We start from the raw sequence: 19,257 nt of genomic DNA, 5'->3' as shown, positions 1-19,257 counted from the left end.
AATATGCATTTTAATATGGCTAAATGTAAATGAATGCCCCTAGGAACAAGCTACTTCCAAGATGGGAAGCAGTGACTCTGGAAAAGATTTTGGGTCATGGTAGACAGGCAGGTGAACATGAGCTCCCAGGTGATGCTGTAGCCCAAAGAGCTAATACAATCCTTGAATACATTCTCAAGTAGGAGTAAAGAGGTTATTTTACTTCTGTGTTTGAGACTGCCGAGACCGCAGCTGGAATACCATGTCTGGATCTGGGTCCACAATTCAACAAGGATGTTGAAAAATTGGAGAAGTTCCAGAGAAGAGCCATGAGAATGACTAGAGAACATGTTCAAAGGTTGTTAAAAGAGGGAAGGAGAAAAATTATTCTCCTTAACCTCTGAGGATAGGACAAGAAGCAATGGGCTTGAATTGCAGCAAGGGTGGTTTAGGTTAGACATGAGGAAAAACTTCCTATCATGGTGGTTAAGCATGGAAAAAAATTTCCTAGAGAGGTTGTGGAATCTTCATCATTGGAGATTTTTAAGAGCAGGTTAGACAAACCCCAGGGAGGGATGGTCTAGATAATACTTAGTCCTGCCATGCGTGCAGGGGACTGGACTAGATGACCTATTGAGGTCCATTCCAGTCTTATGATTCTATAATGGCTAATCCTCCCTCAGCACTATGATGGGACATTTGTACTGTGCCAACTCAAAAAAAGAGAGTCACCCACTGATTCACCAAAAGTATGTCCTTTACAGCCTTATATTTTTCTTGGAGTCATACCAGATGACTGGATGATAGCTTGGAGGTATCTGTGACACTACTCCCCATAATCTTCATCGAGATATTGTTATGATACGATTATGGCATAACTATGATGTATTTCATGCAAGATGAGGCATGTGAGATATCATTGGAAAGGTTATGATTTGCTGAATACAATTATCCTATTTGTATGCATGTATCATTTTTGTATCTGAAGTTAGAAATATTGTCTATGCATCTATTACAAATGTGTTTACACCTGGGGAATGCCCACTAGTCAAAATGCAATCAGTCTGGATGGCTGGTTGGGAAGGGACATTAGGGAAAACAACAGGTCTTTGAAGATGCTAATCTCTCACCCGGACATCTTCCTGGGGATGCTACAAACAGCCTCTGAGTTATGGCTGCAGGGACATGTGATCAGGTCACCTGGTACTGGACTCTGTGATAATACTAGTTGTCATTAATATAAAGGAAAGGGTAACCACTTTTCTATATACAGTGCTATAAAATCCCTCCTGGCCAGAGGCAAAATCCTTTCACCTGTAAAGGGTTAAGAAGCTAAGGTAATCCCGCTGGCACCTGACCCAAAATGACCAATGAGGGGACAAGATACTTTCAAATCTGGAGGGGGGGGGAACAAAGGAATTGTGCTGTCTGTGCGATGCTTTTGCCAGGAACAGATCAGGAATGCAAGCCTTCCAACTCCTGTAAAGTTAGTAAGTAATCTAGCTAGAAAATGTGTTAGATTTTCTTTTGTTTAATGGCTTGCAAAATAAGCTGTGCTGGAGGGAATGTGTATTCCTTAAGTTACAAAAAGACACAAAAACAGGTTTTGCCTAGAGGGAATCTCTATATTTTGAATCTGATTACCCTGTAAAGTATTTATGATCCTGAATTTATAGAGGTGATTCTTTTACCTTTTCTTTAAATAAAATTCTTCTTTTAAGAACCTGATTGATTTTTCATTGTTCTTAAGATCCAAGAGTTTGGGTCTGTGTTCATCTATACCAATTGGTGAGGATATTATCATCAAGCCTTCCCCAGGAAAGGGGGTGTAGGGCTTCTGGGGTATTTTGGGGGGAGACATCTCCAAGTTGGCTATTTCCCTGTTCTTTGTTTAAAACGCTTGGTGGTGGCAGCATTCTGTACAAGGACAAGGCAAAGTTTGTACCTTGGGGAAGTTTTTAACCTAAGCTGGTAAGAATAAGCTTAGGGGGTCTTTCATGCAGGTCCCCACTTCTGTACCCTAGAGGTCAGAGTGAGGAAGGAACCTTGACACTAGTGTTTTTCCACTGACCGGGGTTGGGAATCAAACTGGGAGACAAAGGACTCCTGCCATATGCAAAGACTATTTAAGGCAAGAGAGGGACATCATTAGGGGTTCTTCATTGATTCCCCACCCAAGAAAGAGGACTTCTGGAAACACCTGAAAAAAAAAGACTGGACTAGGGGAGTAGGGCTGAACCCAGGCTAGAGGGTGGTCTAACCTGTGAATGGAATATATGGAGTTTTAAGCTGCAAGCAAGTGCAGCTTGCCTTCAAAAACCTCTGCAATCTGCCTGAAACATTTAGGGTGAGAATTTGCTACTTATAACCAGTTTCTTTAGTATATTAAGCTTAGAATGTGCATTTGTTTTAGTTGCTAGGTAGTCTGCTTTGAGCTGTTTGTTATCCCTTATAATCACTCAAAATCTGTCTTTTGTATTTCATAAACTTGCTGTAGTTTTATCTAAAACAAGTGTGTGGGGAAATCAACTTGGGGCAGAAAGCTGTGTATCTCTCTCTCTCCTCATTGAGGGAGGGAGCGAATTTCATGAGCTTACGCTCTACAGTTCTCTGGGCAGCACAAGATAGCACAATTTTGGGTTTACCCTCTAGAGTGGGGTGTGGACTTGAGTACTGGACAATTCCTTAGCTGAGCCTTCCCATGCAGAGCTGATCTCAGCATGTGTGTGTATAGCGGCAGCTGGGTGCGCCCATAGCTGTATCTGTGCTGGTAAAGTGCAGTCTGAAGCCCAAGGGAGGGCTTGGCTGGCTTGCCTCAGCAATACAATGTAAAGGGAGCCCAGAATGGTGGGTCAGGCGTGCTCAGTGGTACCCCAATCCTAGATGGCACCCTGAAGAGTGGGAAGGAACCCATCACAGTCTCTCCTCCACCTATTACCCCAGCCTGACAAGTGGAAGCCTTGTTTAATATTAAATTACAAATAATTCTGATCAGGTGATTATCACATGAAAAACAATAAATGGGGAAAAATTAAGAATGAGCTACAAAGTAACATAGTCAGGATGAATGGATTGGCTTATTTTCATAAAAGTGAGAATCATTACAAAAGATATAAAAATGGTTTGAGGAGCATGCAAAAGCAAAGAAAAACTCCCTTCTCCCCTGATTCACATTCCCATTTCAACTGTATTTTATTGGCATTAGGCTTAGAAAGCCATTTGAACTAAATGACCTGCCTTCAGCAGGAAGATGGTTTGTGAGCAGTGGTTAGTAAGTGTGTATAATGTGCCCATGCACCCCATTCTGATACCCAAACTGGTTCAGCCAATCTCTAAATTTAGTTCACGTCAATCAATATTTTACAAAACACAATTTGTTGCTTTCTGGTTTTTCTTAACAAAGAGCTACCCACTGAAAGACTTTTCATGCACTGAATATAAATGTGAGATACCCCTTTTTATTGCATTTTGACAAGGAACACAAGTTGAATTGACTAAGAACATTCTGTCTCAGAATGCAATAAAAACAGATATCGTTACCCTCAATACAGTAGCTGCATTAATCCAATCAGCTCTTTCATTCTTACAAATCCCCATTTCCAAGACGAACACATCCATACCTAGCTTATTGACTTTTTTGCATAGGTATATTTCCATCACTGTACTATATATGTGATGAGAATTTCTATTTTATATGAATATGGACTCAAAGTGTCAGACAAAATCAGTGGTTCTCAAACTATGGGTGAGGACCCCAAAATGTGTCGTAACCCCATTTTAATGGGGTCGCCAGGGCTGGCATTAGACTTGCTGGGGCCCGGGGCCAAAGCCCAAGTCTGAGGGTTTCAGCCCTGGCTGGCGGGGCTCAGATTACACTCCCTCCACCTGGGGCTGAAGCACTTGGGCTTTGGCACTGGCTGCGCCACCCAGGACATAGGGGCTTGGGTGGGCTCAGACTTTGATTCCTCCTCCTGGGGCCATGTAGTAATTTTTATTGTCAGAAGGGTGTTGCGGTACAATGAAGTTTGAGAACCCCTGGACAAGATAATCACTTTCACAAGTTTTACATTTATAAACCAGCTGCCTGCTAAAAACACTGTAGAATAAACTATTGAAGGAGCCTGTCCCAAATCCGCAAAAAGAAGAGGAGTACTTGTGGCACCTTAGAGACTAACAAATTTATTTGAGCATAAGCTTTCATGAGCTCTGTAGCTCACGAAAGGTTATGCTCAAATAAATTTGTTAGTCTCTAAGGTGCCACAAGTACTCCTTTTCTTTTTGCGGATACAGACTAACACGGCTGCTACTCTGAAACCTGTCCCAAATCCAACACTAAACTCAGGCATTTACAGTATCTAATATACTTTATATAATATTAAAAAAGAAAAATTCCTATGTACCTATTCCAGTACTTAAATTATCATTGTTACTATTATTATATTCAATTAAAATTTATTCTAGATTACATTTAATAAGGAGTTAAAATTAATGTTTTAATAATTTAGCTTAACATAATTATAATTTTCTTTGACAAAGGAGTAAAATTTACTTTTGTATGGTTTATAAACTAGACTACTCATGCTCATGGACAACTTTGAATAATAATAAATATACATACATTTTGTGGTGGGGAACGGTTCATATCTTGCCTTATAATATTTTTAATTAGAGATGTATGTAGATAAACAGGATTTCTAATTCTTAAGAGTTAAACTGCATCTGCTGTTTATTTTCTGACTGAAGTCATAATCTCCTGTTTGTGGCATCAAAATTGGTTTCTGTGGAAATGATTATCATATCACAAACAGGATTATGACTTCTGGTGGGGAATAATCAGCAGGGAAGATAAACTCTAAAGGCTACATGATACCATCAGGCAGACACTGCAGAGCTCTGAAATTTGGCTTTATGTATGTGTTTAGGGGGTCAAGGGCAGCTTCCAGACTTAATTGAAGATCCACTGATATATTTCTGTCCTCCAAAAAGGATGGTTATCTGCACATGTTCCACAAATGTGTTGTAAAAGTACCGAGAAGAAGAGTACTTTGAACAAAAGCAGTTAAAATCAGGGAGAAAAAAGATCTTATCAACAGAAAAACATGATATTGGAGAATATTTATAGTATAAATAAAATATCAAGCTTTGTAGGATTAGCATGTGCTCTTAAGTATCTGCAGCTGCATAGCCATTAAGGTGTTGTCCACTCTGATGTGTTTGTACACATCTGTCCGCTAAATCAGAGACCTGAAAGAACAATGTAATGCTCAAGGACATCATGTGGATTTCTGAAATTCTTTGAAGAAGTTTGGATCTACAAACCACTGAATGGATTATGAAGAGATACAAAAAGATTTTCTTCAATGGCAAATATATTTTAATCTAATATTGCTTGTTATGTGAAGGAAAATTGTATTCATTTTACCCAGACCAGAATCCACATTTATGATGGAAAGAAACTTCTCTATGCATGAAAAAAATGAACTTCCTGGCAATTAATTTTGCATGTTCTGTAAAAAACTTCTGGGATAAGTAAACAGGATGCCATTTAAAAAATAATTTTGTAAAAGTTCATGTGACCAATGGAACTGAAATTGTTCATCCAAATTTCTAAAAAGAGTTGCATCATTTTGCAGCATGAACCAGTCCTGAAAGATACAATGAAAGGCAGCTCACACATGTGCTTTTTGGTTGTAGTTTACTGTATGATTCCTAAAATCTGCATCTTTCAATAAATCACCACACCTAATTGACTTATGACTGGGAATCCTACTTTTCCACGATAAAAAAACAAAAACTCTCTGATTTTGCGATTAAAATGAAATCTAAAAATGGGACCCCGCCCCCTTGGGGCTGACAGCCGGAACCCCACCACTTGGGGCTAAAGTATCAATATCCCATATTCTTGTGTGCATGCTGGTGGCATGGGGTTCTACCTTATATGATTTTATTTTTTCACAAAATTTAAAAACTAAAGATTCTCTAGAAAAATGCAAATTCCAAGTTTTTCTGTGCCATAAGGTTTTCTAGGATCCCTGCTTCTGACAACATGTACAAAACATACACTAGGTGTGACATGACCCACAATCAGTTTTGGCAACCCTAAGTGTTCAAAACTCATGAGTCAGGCCCCCCCAAATCATGATATTGACTTAAAATTCACAAGATTTTTAAAGAGAACATTATGGTTCTTTTTTATTTGCCTTCAGGTTTTTGGAATATTTCAGGGACCCCAGCGTCACATTTTCAAGCTTTTCCCCCACAACAACTATGAGAGTTAAAACCTATTTTTGTTTTAAAATGAAAAATTAGATTCTCACATATTCAAATTACTCCAGAAATAAATATCCTGAGACCTGTGATAAAAATCACAAGAATTGGCAACAGATAGGAATAATAAACCTATGCACCTGAGAAAAAAAGAAGTGATTATGCTATAAAGTGGATGCACATTTGGTTGAAAAAACAACCTGACAGATTAGTTTTCAATGGTTTGCTGTCAAACTGGGAGGATTTATCAAGTGGGGTCAGGTTACAAAGGGAGGCTGTGGGAACAGGTTATGTATGGAGGTTCTGGAATCCATGTCACTAGAGGGTTTATTGAACAGGTTACAAATACAACAGGGAAGGTCTAGGTTTACTTAATCCTCTCTCAGTATGGGAGGGTGGACTAGATTTCCTCTTGTGATCCCTTTCAGACCTACATTTCTATAATTATATCAGGGACTAGGAAGCAAAATATACCCCCAACAAATCTGATTACATGTGCCTATAAATGCTAGTCCCTCAGAAGGGAAAAATGTGGCTTAGGGAAGCATGTGCTCACAGGGTGAAAAATGTGACTTCAGTAGCTCTTGAGGACCTCTGAGATGTTTAGAGCCCTTTCTGATACCTAGGTAAAGAAATGAGGGCTTGGTTGAAGCGAAGTTGGCCATGTCATGTCATTTTACAACATTTAAGTTTGGGCAGCATTAAACTGTTACAAATCTCCTCTTGCTTAGTCTTAATCTGGAAGGACACTGATTTAAGATGTCAAAGGTTTGATACCAAGGCTGGAAAGGCACCACCTCAGGTGCAACTTCCACAGCATGCCACAATATTTAGCAATTTGCTTTGCTTAATATTTCATTACAATGCAGAAAAAACGGGTGTACTATATATTGGATTGCTACAGCAATGTCATTCAGGGATTGGGAAGATCTTACAATGCTAAAGCTTGGTACCATTTAGGCAATGACAAAACTCCCATTGACTTCAAATAAATATAACTCTGTCACAAAGATTCTCAGTTTACTTTAAAAAATATCTAAAAGCTACATACTTTTATCTTTTCAAGGCTGAATAAGGTACCTGGAGTTAATATAAACACTTAGGTTTAACTTTAGATCTGATTCTAATTATTGATTGAAGAATGACCAGATGTTTCTAAATGTAGCTCTGTAAAGCTCACGCAGACAGATGCACATAGCCAAACTGCATATGAGGAAAGTCATGATACGGTGGATATTCTGCCACCATTGCAACATGCAAGTTTCTGGAAATACACCACAAATTTCACAACACACAAATAGATCACTATTTTTCCCCAAAAGGATAGGATTTAGACAGAATGTGTTCCTAAGTAACAAGCAATGAAAGTAGGACAGTAGAATTGTTTACAAATTGAAGGATTTTCAAAAGTTTTCCAGGAGGCTCAAGCAGTTTTTTAACCAATTCTTGCCTAAATTTACATCTCATTTCCACCTATTTCTATTTTTCCCCAAATGAATGAACATTTATTTCTTTTACACACCTTCATCAAATATTTCATCACGAGAAATACTCATTTTAAGGGCTATTTCCCAGGAAATTAACTATAAATCTTTGAAATCCCAATGGAGAAAAATGCAAAGTTTTACAATGTAATTAAAATCCTAGAACAGGATTTCATTTAAAAGTACCATACTACTCTGAAATGAGCCTGAAGAATATTACATGTTGTTATTAATCAGATCTGCTGCCTGCATGTATCCAGAGTTGATCCTGCTTACTTTAGAGAAAAAAATATGCTTTTACTCCTTTTTATTGGGATTACCTACCATTTAAAAAGGACTGAGCTGGATTCCATTACTTCTTTCACATCATCAGTAGAATTGTTTCTAAATTCTAAACACAGAGCCAACCAGTTATACCTGTTTGCACCCACTAAAGGCAATAGGAAAGCACAGGTTACATGGAGGGCATAATCACAAGAAAATGGTGTAAGAGAAGGCATACTCTGGCTTCAGACACTTTATTACCGGGGATGAAGTATTAGAAAGAAAGAACCAAGCAGATTTTTCAGGTTCCTGGTTGATTCTGCAAGGCTAGCAGTTTGGAAAAATATATTTTTACTTACTTTTTCACACAACCCACAGTTAACCTGTGGAACTCTTTGCCAGAGGATTTTGTGAAGGCCAAGACTATATCAGGGTTCAAAAAAGAATTAGATAAATTCATGGAGGATAGGTCCATCAATGACTATTATCCAGGATGGACAGGGATGGTTCCCTAGCCTCTGTTTGCCAGAAGCTGGGAATGGAGGACAGGGGATGGATCACTTGATGATTACCTGTTCCGTTCATTCCCTCTGGGGCACCTGGTATTGGCCACTGTCAGAAGACAGGATACTGGGTTAGATGGACCTTTGGTCTGACCCAGTATGGCTATTCTGATGTTATTATAAACTAAGGAAATTTAAACTCAGTCAATAGAAAAATAAACATGGAATCCCAGAATGCCACTTCTGTGGTCACTTTTCTGAACGGACCTGCACTTTAATTCTTCATGTAATTTATTGGTGATCTTAATCCAACAAACATTGAATTGGAGAGGTAGTAAACAAAATAAAAAAAAAAGCTCTCTCTCTCACACTCCAGGGCACTGCACCTGTATTGCCCCCTATGGTCCAGGAAGGCCCCACTCTTTTAGGATTCTATCTTTGGAATCACAGAATCATAGAATATCAGGGTTGGAAGGGACCTCAGGAGGTCATCTAGTCCAACCCCCTGCTCAAAGCAGGACGAATCCCCAATTAAATCATCCCAGCTAGGGCTTTGTCAAGCCTGACCTTAACAACTTCTAAGGAAGGAGATTCTACCACCTCCCTAGGTAACGCATTCCAGTGTTTCACCACCCTCCTAGTGAAAAAGTTTTTCCTAATATCCAACCTAAAACTCCCCCACTGCAACTTGAGACCATTACTCCTTGTCCTGTCCTCTTCTACCACTGAGAATAGTCTAGAACCATCCTCTCTGGAACCACCTCTCAGGTAGTTGAAAGCAGCTATCAAATCCCCTCTCATTCTTCTCTTCTGCAGACTAAACAATCCCAGTTCCCTCAGCCTCTCCTCATAAGTCATGTGTTCCAGACCCCTAATAATTTTTGTTGCCCTTTGCTGGACTCTCTCCACTTTATCCACATCCTTCTTGTAGTGTGGGGCCCAAAACTGGACACAGTACTCCAGATGAGGCCTCACCAATGTCGAATAGAGGGGAACGATCACGTCCCTCGATCTGCTCGCTATGCCCCTACTTATACATCCCAAAATGCCATTGGCCTTTTTGGCAACAAGGGCACACTGCTGACTCACATCCAGCTTCTCATCCACTGTCACCCCTAGGTCCTTTTCCGCAGAACTGCTGCCTAGCCATTCGGTCCCTAGTCTGTAGCTGTGCATTGGGTTCTTCCGTCCTAAGTGCAGGACCCTGCACTTATCCTTATTGAACCTCATCAGATTTCTTTTGGCCCAATCCTCCAATTTGTCTAGATCCCTCTGTATCCTATCCCTGCCCTCCAGCATATCTACCACTCTTCCCAGTTTAGTATCATCCGCAAATTTGCTGAGAGTGCAATCCACACCATCCTCCAGATCATTTATGAAGATATTGAACAAAACCGGCCCCAGAACCGACCCCTGGGGCACTCCACTTGACACCGGCTGCCAACTAGACATGGAGCCATTGATCACTACCCATTGAGCCCAACAATCTAGCCAACTTTCTACCCACCTTTTAGTGCATTCATCCAGCCCGTACTTCTTTAACTTGCTGACAAGAATACTGTGGGAGACCGTGCCAAAAGCTTTGCTAAAGTCAAGAAACAATACATCCACTGCTTTCCCTTCATCCACAGAACCATTAATCTCATCATAGAATGCGATTAGATTAGTCAGGCATGACCTTCCCTTGGTGAATCCATGCTGACTGTTCCTGATCACTTTCCTCTCATGTAAGTGCTTCAGGATTGATTCTTTGAGGACCTGCTCCATGATTTTTCTGGGGACTGAGGTGAGGCTGACTGGCCTGGAGTTTCTTTTGAGCAGAGACACCCAACTCAGTTCCTCCTGACCAGGTTATTTTCAGGCTGCACAATTCCCTGCCTACCCAGCAAAATCAGACTGCAGGCCAGTTAAGCAGGTCTGCTTTACTTTTCTCCTCAGCGATGGTAATGGTGTATTGACCACAATTAAGTTACCACACAGCACTTTATAAGCAAGCACATTTATTCTTAATGTAAGAGTATAATGGAGAAAACATTAAAACTGTAAAAGAACCTACACGCATACTGATAACCTTATCAGAGATCACCCCCTAACTCCAACAAAGGCACTAGCCAGTGATCTGTCCTTTAAATCCTTCCTCTCCCCCCTTCCCCCCCCCACTCAGGGTTTTCCTGCGATCAGAAGTTCATAACTCCTTTTGCTCACAACAAGAAGCCCCATGAATCTGAGTTACTTCTTTATGCCATTTGGTCCTTTTGATATTGGTCATAGGTAATTCGTAGATGTAGATTTCCTCCCCAGGGCGAAGCTTCAAAAGATCAGGTCCAGAAATGGGCATTTGTATTCACCTCCTCCCAAGTATTTTCTAGGAAACCCTCCCAACTAACGTTCATTCTTGTCTTAGCCCATTGTGTAAAAGAGTCCTCTGAAGCTCATTAGCCATGTCTCCTAGACAAGTTACATACAATCCCACAGTAACACAAACATTTGTGTTTTGAATACAATGAGCTCCTGAAATAATTAAACTTAATTCAATAACATTTATCCAGGATATTGCCATACTTGTCACAATCCCCTTCATGTCCTGCCAATAAACCTATATGAGATTTAGCCCTATTTGTGATCTCTTCAGTTTCTCAGAGTGACAGATGTGACATCCATCAGTTTTTCACCTTCACCACAGCTTTCGCCCCCAGTTATTAAATTCACCTGAAGATGACTAGTCCCATTTCCACAATAGGTACCAAATGTTCGCATAGTTCTTAAATTTCACGGATATGCTATTAAGCAATGTAGAACTGTGACTGTCATTTATTTTGTGTTTGTACAATGCCTAGCATAATGGATCCCCATATGCAAAATGAGTTTTGAATAATTAAATTAGACATCTAAAAGTCTCTTATAGCAGCACTATGGTTACAGTTGTGCTGGCACTCATTTCTAAACCCCTGTTTTCCATTTATTGAACTTTCTCAAAAATAATGTCCAAGAGAGTGTTAGGCATGAAAAGAAAGAAAGAAAGATAATAGGCACTTATTGGTATTGTTGAAATGGCTCTTCAAGACTAACATCTTTATCTTCAGTAGCATATTTGATTTCTCTTGGTTCAGAAGTGAATTTATTTCAGAGCACTAATATAATGAGCTTCCAGAACATTTATTCAGCTATTTTGGAAGGCAAGATACTCAATTAAGTTAACAAAAGATTTTTGATTATTCTTCTCTTTCAATTTGCTTCTGTCTTTAAAAACATGAAATAAAAGTTCTATGTTAATATTATGTTTGAGACATTAAACATAAATAAGTCAGAAAATTCTAAATTTAAGGGGCCAGATTCATCCCTAGTTTAAACCCATTGATTTTGGTACTTTTACTCAAGGGATGAATTTGACCCAAGTTCCTGCAACAATGTTTTCTTGCTCACAAGTATGTGTAGTTATTTCATATGCTGTTAGTTGTATATCTTAATATGGGGTGACTTAGATAAGTTCAGGGAGGTTTGGTCCACCAATCGCTATTAGCCAAGATGGCTAGGGATGTAACCCCATGCTCTGGGTGGTCCTAAACCTCTGACCACCAGAACCTGGTATTGGAAGACTGGGGATGGATCACTTGATAACTGCCCTGTTCTGTTCATTCTCTCTGCAGCACCTGGCACCGGTCACTGTTGGAAGATAAGATACTGGGCTAGATGGACCACTGGTCTAACCCAATATGGCCTCTCTCACATACTTATTGTGGCAAGGTTAAAAATGTTTTGGGGATTTTAAAAACTGAATCAGAAGGTTCAAAAGTTAAATTCTTATAATTACATCAACATACTTTCCCCTGTTTAATAATCTTGAGGTCCTAGAACTAGATCCAAAGTCCGCTGAAGGCAATACAAGGAACCCCACTGACTCTAAGAGGGTTTAGATCTAGCATTAGTGATGAAAAAGAGGGAGGAAATGGGAAAAGAAATCCTTAATAATGAACTCCTTAGAAGAATGTACTTGTCCGCCTCCCCTACAAACATTGCTATTTGCAAATTAGCTTTTTTTTTTTATACAAAGAGACACATTGTGCTCTTGAATGATGGCAAATTACTCCCACTGAAGACAGCAGGAGTTGTGCATGCAAGTCCAAGGATAAAATTTGGCCCTAAGTATCAATTTTAGTTCCCTAATTTTAGTCTTGACTTTGTGCATTATCTTAGGAGCCATAGCACTAAATTTAATACTTGAGTAAAATGTATGCCAATATATTCCTTTTCCTCTTATAACCATTTGAGCTGTTACTCTCAATGTTTTATATTCTATTAAGTTTGTTATTAAATGTGACCTCTCAGCTTTATTTAGGGGCTCTTTTCCATTTTTCAATACCTGTATCCCATTTTTTATTCCACTAAGAAATTGAATGTTTTTATTACTGTCCTTTCGTAAGCAGATGACTTTGAATATTTTAATAGCTGCTCCTATAACTACATTCAGCATCTTTATATAAATGAGTCAATATCATCACATAAATCTTTGTGACTGTCTCAGCATTTAATGTCCTATAAAGAGAACCAGTTAGTTTTCCTAAATTTCATCTTAAACTATAGCCTTCATTTAACATTTCACACTTAAGTTTGAATCATTGGTTTAAAGCAATGTATTATTTAGAGCCCAAATAGGACCTACTTTAAAACTGATACTCTGCTCTGATGGGAAATATCATCTGGAGTTTAAATTTCCATTTAAAATAAATCTATCACGGTATTACAAACAGATTAAAATAATCAAAACCAATAGTTACCATGGTGATGTGACACAGCACACAATTTGGGTGTTCCTTTAACTGCTTTACAGCATCATGTTGCTAACGCCCAGACTGCACACAGGCCCTGAGACCAGGAGACTTTTAGGGACGGTGGAGCAAGATTCCCCTCTCTCCCAGTCAGCTGAGACAGAAATTTGGGTCATTAGACCCACCTGGGAAGGCTAGAGGGAATGGTTAGATGACTGGCCAAGTGAATAAAAAAGCAGGCTCCAAGCCTAGTCAAGAATAGTCCACTGAGAGGAAGAATTCAGCAAGGTCACAATCCCCAAAAGAAGGGCTGTGAAATCCTGAATTTAAGGGGAGAGTTTGCATACCAGGGAGGGCAGGCCAAGAAACTCACAGTCCAAAGGAGGACCTTGGAGCCCTTAACCAAGGGAGGACCAAAACGGGGGTGGGTCTTTTTGGGAACTAGATAATGCTCAATAAATTAGACCTCCTCAGGAGGGTGGGGTATATCATTTTTAAAGAGAGTATAATTAGATTATTCCTGAACGTCAAAGGGAAATGGAGGCAGGGGAGACTGCCACACCACAAGGGGGCTCCTACAGAGCCATATAATTTATACTTGGAGATCTTTTTAAATTTCAGTGTGTCCACCTGACAGAATTATATGACTATCACTATTTTCTCCCTGTGTTTCTCAGTAGTAATTTTACTTTAAACTTACAGAACATTTTAGTTGTTGTAAATGTCTGGATGAGGACACCAAATCGAGGAACTACTAAAATAAGGAAGAAAAAAGACAGACATTAGGGTTAAAGCAGTCCCACTCTATCTCTGTCGATATCAGACAACTGAGTGTAACAAAATTTGCTAGCTGACACCTTTTAAACCACAATGTTTGTAAACTCTAGTGTACACAGGGACATTAACATCTTTAATCCATGATAGATGGTCATGGCCAAGTGCAGGGCAGAAAGCCTAATGATCAGTTATTGTGTTTTTATTAAACACAATCTATTTTGCTGGCCTTAATATGTCCTCTGTTGTACTTCACAGAGAATAATGGTACAGACAAACTTGTTACCTTCAGCTCAACCATCTCAGGCAATGCATTGTAGTAGAGTGGTTGACATAAACAGTAAATTCTTACCAAGAGTTATCACAAAGCAATATCTGAGAAACTGCAGCATGCCCTTCTCATAAAAGAAAAACATCAATATTTCAGGTATTGTGATGTGTTAACTATTGGTAAATATTGATTTTTGAATGGCACCCACAGAGACACATACAGTTTTCTACTTTCACAGTGCAATATTGTATATACAGACCAATCTTCAAGCTGTAGATAAAGACAGTCACTGTGCACTTTTTTTTCCTCTATAATCTGTCTTGCTGTTTGTCAGAACCTACCTATAATAGACATTCTTTAGAGAGCTGCCACAGGTATTATGGAGAATAATAAGGCATACACTATGTAGGGCTGAGAGAAGCAAAAGGGGAGAAGTGAGTCAGGTTAACCAAATGGAAGGAAAAACCACACCCAACCCATGCTATAGTCATTTCTACCTTTCACAGGATGTTTTGTTAAAGCTCAGCTTATCTCTGAGATAGTTCTGTGTAAGCCAGCAGAAGTGGCGTGGAGTTCTAGACATCAGCACCCTCAGTAGCATGCTCCACTCTCACAGTGTAACCCACGCTTACTCAGTGTGGTCCTCAGATCCCCATTAGTGGCTGAACACTCAGATGATGACGAACATGCAGCTTTTCAGCTAGCAGAGCTGTCTCTCTCAGCTCTGGTAGCAGAAGCTCATGCTTTAAGATCCAGAGTTCTCAGGTTAAAACCCTGCTGCCAAGGGTGTACCAGGCATGTCAGGTTACAAGTGGTGGCACATATGGGAATTTGAACTGGGTGAACTGCTGAAGCTGGGGCCAAGCTTCTCCAGTCTTGGAAAGTGCATAGCTCTCTGTCCCCATCTCTGCTTTTCTAGTTCAGGTATCAGAAGCCATACTTTTAGATTCAGAGATCCTAGTTTCTGTCTCTGCTGCCAACGACCAACTCAGGGGTATCATATTTCAAATATGTTTCGATTTATGAAGCAATTTCCATTATAAAGCACTGCTGATCTGAGTTAAACTAGACATGTAAATAAATACAAAATCATTCCAAATTCAGGAATTTTCACTCCCACCTTCCTCCTTCAGAACAAATGCAGACAAGTTTTTTGAGTGAAACTGTCCAAGCCACAATGACTCTTAAATCAAACGTACAGAAAAAATTATGTATTCACCATAAAAATATTGATTTCATTAAAACAGTTACTAATTAAAATCAGTGGAGGTGAGGAGTGGTAATGAAAAAAATCACATAGAAAAACAAACTTTTGTATGTAATTCTGCTAAAAAAAATGGTAAAGTCTGCATAGCTTTAGCTCAATCACAGTAATGACTTATGCATACTGACTGAGCAAGTGTTTGTTCATTTGACTCTAATAAGGAGATCCAGAATCCAATATCCTATCATACAAAAGTTCATAGATGCATGGTTTATCTCAGATGTTTGGGGCCTTAGGTTTGTGATAGCTGATAAAGAAGGCAATGATGCTGTCATAAAAATAAAGGGAGGGGTAAAACCCCTTTAAAATCCCTCCTGGCCAGAGGAAAAATCCTCTCACCTGTAAAGGGTGAAGAAGCTAAAGGTAACCTCGCTGGCACATTACTAAAATGACCAATGAGGAGACAAGATACTTTCAAAAGCTGGGAGGAGGGAGAAAAACAAAGGGTCTGTGTCTGTCTGTATGATGCTTTTGCCGGGGACAGAACAGGAATGGAGTCTTAGAACTTAGTAAGTAATCTAGCTAGGTATGTGTTAGATTATGATTTCTTTAAATGGCTGAGAAAATAGCTGTGCTGAATAGAATGAATATTCCTGTCTGTGTGTCTTTTTTGTAACTTAAGGTTTTGCCTAGAGGGATTCTCTATGTTTTGACTCTAATTACCCTGTAAGATATTTACCATCCTGATTTTACAGAGATGATTTTTTTTTTACTTCTATTAAAAGTCTTCTTGTAAGGAAACTGAATGCTTTTTCATTGTTCTAAGATCCAAGGGTTTGCGTCAGTGGTCACCTATGCAAATTGGTGAGGATTTTTACCAAACCTTCCCCAGGAAGTGGGGTGAAAGGGTTGGGAGGATTCTGGGGGGAAAGACGTGTCCAAACTCCATTTTTTCAGGAACCCAGATAAAGTTTGGTGGTGGCAGTGGAAATCCAAGGGCAAAGAGTAAGATAATTTTGTACCTTGGGGAAGTTTAACCTAAGCTGGTAAAAGTAAGCTTAGGAGGTTTTCATGCAGGTCCCCACATCTGTACCCAAGAGTTCAGAGTGGGGAAGGAACCTTGACAGATGCCTAGACACAAATTAGTTGAAATAGTGATTTAGGAAGTGGTTAATCTAAACAGTACAGTATCTGCATGTTAAAAGAAGAAAAGATCAGGCCCTTCTTTGCAAACGGTCTGCATACAGTACATTCCCAACTTAAACAAAAATGGGATCCTTTATTCAATTGAGCTGTATAACATCTACTGTCAGAACAGCTAGGGGCTTATCTCCACTATCAGCTCTGCTGTAGTGCTACTTTTTTATTAGGCTATTATAGACCATAGTGGAGAGGTTTACAATTGGTTTCACTTATGGTTTACAGGCTGTCTGCCTGTTTGTGTGTAAATTGAACAATTCAGAGGTATCTGAACTGCTTCTGTTCATTGTAGCTTTTAGATACTTTTCAATGTGTCATGTGTCTGAGCATGAGGCAGTAATGTAGGTCTTATTAGGGGGGTTGAAATGCTATATTGGGGACCAAATTTTCCAGTTGGTGTGTATGTAAGGGGACTGTTGCCCCCTTACTAACATTCAGTGGGGATGTTTTAGTTGCTAGCTCCCAGTACTAAAAAGGGGGAAGGGTCAATGGGGAATCAGGACCCTGAGACTGATCATCCCCAGGAACAATGGGGAGAGGCCAATGCTCCAAGTCAGCCTGAATGACGGGGCAGGCAGGCTAATCAGGGAGTCAGGAGGCCAGGGAGGTGCCATCCTCCGTGTGAGCTGGAATTACGTAGGTCAGACAGAGTGGGGCCGAGCTAAGGAGAAAGCAGGTGCCCAAGCTAAGCTGGGGAGCAGAGCTGGGCCAGATCCAGAGAGCCCAGAGAGAGCAGACCCTGTCCTGGGAGCAGAGCTGCAGCCCCAAAGCCAGAGGCACAACCCAGAGAGAGCAGACTTGCCCTGGGAGCAGAGCTGCAGCAACCAGAGCCAGAGGGGCAAGAAAAGCAGCCCAGGAAGTAGGTCAGTGCTGGAGCAGAGTCACAGAAGCAGCCTGCAGAGCAGACCTGTCCTGGGAGCAGAGCTGTAGCAACCAGAGGCAGAGGGGTTAAAGAAGCAGCCCAAGGAGCTGCAGGCAGAGCAACAGCAGCAGTGCAGAGACAGTGGTGGAGCTGGGGCTGGAGCAGTCCGGAGCTGGGTGTCGTGAGCAGCTGGGGAGAGCGAGGGGGACCCTGGGAAGCGGGCCCAGCACAGGGAGACACCTCAGCCAAGAGGCTCTGCAGGCCAGGCTTGGATCATAACCCTGACAGGACATAGGCAACACTGGGAAGAAGGGTCCTACCACTTAGAGCCTGAGAGCATGTGGCCACTACCAGAGCAAGTGTCCAACCCACAGCATCCCTGCAGCACAGCCAGGGCCTGAGAAGAAGGTCTGGGACTTACAAGGAACAGACTGTGAACTGCCCTGACATTCCAGAGACACTGTTTGTGATGTTGCCTGCCACAGAGTGGGTTTGTTGGGATTCCTTTAACCTTTCCCATTTTTCCTTATTCTTTTTAAAATTAATTGTTGATTGAATAACTTGCATTTGCTTTAACTTGTATGTAATGGTCAGTGGGTCAGAGAAGTGCCCAGTGCAGAGAGAGTACACCGGAGTAGGGACACCCTAGCCCCTGTCCTAGGTGACCACAGCAGGGTTGGTGGTCGAGCCCCCAGGAATCCTGGGCCCAGCCTTGTTGGGGTTACGAGAACTCTGCCAGGCAAGAGAGTGGAAGGGGAGTCCTCAAGGGCAGGGAGGCAACTGGGTAAAGGAAGTGGGAGCAAGGACTCAGATCCTTTTGCTAGCCCATTTCACCAGGGTAGTACAGAAGCCAGGAAAATTCCCCACGATAACAGGACTATTCCCCCACTTCCATGTATATAAATATATTTTACGTCTCTAGATTCTACCATTTGTAAAGGAGAGTAGGCAAAAAGTTGGGCACACGAGTGATTTATATGTACAAATGGAGGTCAGCCGAAAAAATTGTTCCTGGACCTGAATCAGTTACTAATTATCTTAATATTTCTAGTCCAACTTTTACTTTGAATCTCTGCTGCTTCCTGCTGCACAGAGCTATCCAAGGAAAGAAATGTGAACTACATAATTTACTTTTGAATAGAATAACTATGGATATGTCTACACTTCACGCCGAGGGTGCAATTTCCTATCTTTAGGAGACACACCTGCACCAGTTCTGGTCAAGCTAGTGCACTAAAAATAGAGTGTAGCTACAGCACTGTGACCAGCAAGAGGGTTAGCTGACCCGACTACGTGCCTGGTCTGTTGGATGCCTACATACTCGGGATGGCTAGCCCCTCCCACCATGTGCATTGCCACAGTTACCCTCTCGTGTTAGCACCTTAACACAATTAGAACTAGCATGGGTATGTCTCATCAAACTGGGAGTACACCTCCCAGCTGGAAGTAGACTTACTCTCAGACTCTCTTCGTACCACAAACTGTTGCTTCATATCTGTTTTCTTCTTGGTTCTTTTTACTAAACATCTCCTACAAACCGCTAGATTTAAAGCTATAAAACAGTTTGTTAGAATCCCTTCTTTTTATTCAAACTTGCTGAAATTTTTAATTTTCAAGCCAAAATTTAATTTCTCTGCAGAAAGGGAACTTGATCTGGAAAGATTCAGCAAGTAAAATTCAGCC

The 19,257-nt window shown here is 40.6% G+C and overlaps 1 protein-coding gene across 9 annotated transcripts in view; it reads right to left on the bottom strand.

Moving 5' to 3' along the window:
- Positions 1-19,257, bottom strand: part of LOC140908681 (isoaspartyl peptidase/L-asparaginase-like) — a 240,900-nt gene that overhangs the window by 199,810 nt on the left and 21,833 nt on the right. The window lies entirely within an intron of this gene.

Source organism: Lepidochelys kempii, chromosome 3, assembly GCF_965140265.1.
Source record: "Lepidochelys kempii isolate rLepKem1 chromosome 3, rLepKem1.hap2, whole genome shotgun sequence".
Classification (NCBI taxonomy): Eukaryota; Metazoa; Chordata; order Testudines; family Cheloniidae; genus Lepidochelys; species Lepidochelys kempii.
This window is presented reverse-complemented; position numbering and strand designations above follow the sequence as displayed.